Source organism: Cebus imitator, unplaced genomic scaffold (assembly GCF_001604975.1).
Source record: "Cebus imitator isolate Cc_AM_T3 unplaced genomic scaffold, Cebus_imitator-1.0 Scaffold285, whole genome shotgun sequence".
NCBI classification, from domain to species: Eukaryota; Metazoa; Chordata; class Mammalia; order Primates; family Cebidae; genus Cebus; species Cebus imitator.
In genome coordinates, this window is record NW_016107600.1 from 1,029,611 (window position 1) to 1,030,449 (window position 839).

The window sequence follows — 839 nt, forward strand, 5'->3', positions numbered from 1 at the left end:
AGACGGGGTTTCACCGTGTTGACCAGGATGGTCTCGATCTCTTGACCTCGTGATCCACCCGCCTCGGCCTCCCACAGTGCTGGGATTACAGGCTTGAGCCACCGCGCCCGGCCAGTGGCATCACTCTTAGCTCAGCTCACTGTTACCTCCACCCCCTAGGCTCAAGTCATCCTCCCACCTCAGCCTCTCAAGTAGTTGGGACTATAGGCATACACCATTACACCTGGCTAATTTTTGTATTTTTTGTAAAGACAGGTTTTTTTGCCATGTTGCCCAGGCTGGTCTTGAACTCGTGAGCTCAAGTGATCCACCTGTCTCGGCCTCTCAAAGTGCTGGGATTACAGGCGTGAGCCATTGTGCCTGACCCAGGCTACTTTGTTCAGCATCCATCATTTACCAGAAATTTTCCCATTAGCATCAGCCATCTGGTTGCCAGCTCCAGTGATCTTTCAGTCATTAACCTCTTAGATCTCACTGCTTCAATGTGCTGCCTTTGACTACTATACCTTAGAGCTTTCCTCTCATAGAATGCAACACTGATACATTCTTGGTTCTCCTTCAACATTTCTCTATTTTTTAGTCTCCTTCATAGCCACTTATTCCTCTGTCTCTTAAGTGTTTGTGTTCCCTGTCTTGTGTCCTTTTCTTTCTCTACCTTTTTTCCCCTTAAACAAGTCCCATCCACTCTAAGGATTACGTCCATGTTGATGACTCCCAAATTGGGAGCCCTAACTTTTCTCTTGGCCTGGAAGTCTGCTGGCTAGACATTTTCATCTGGATGTCCTCCAGAAAAACTCAACATGGTAGAAGGGGAAATAATTCCTGTGTTTCACATCTCC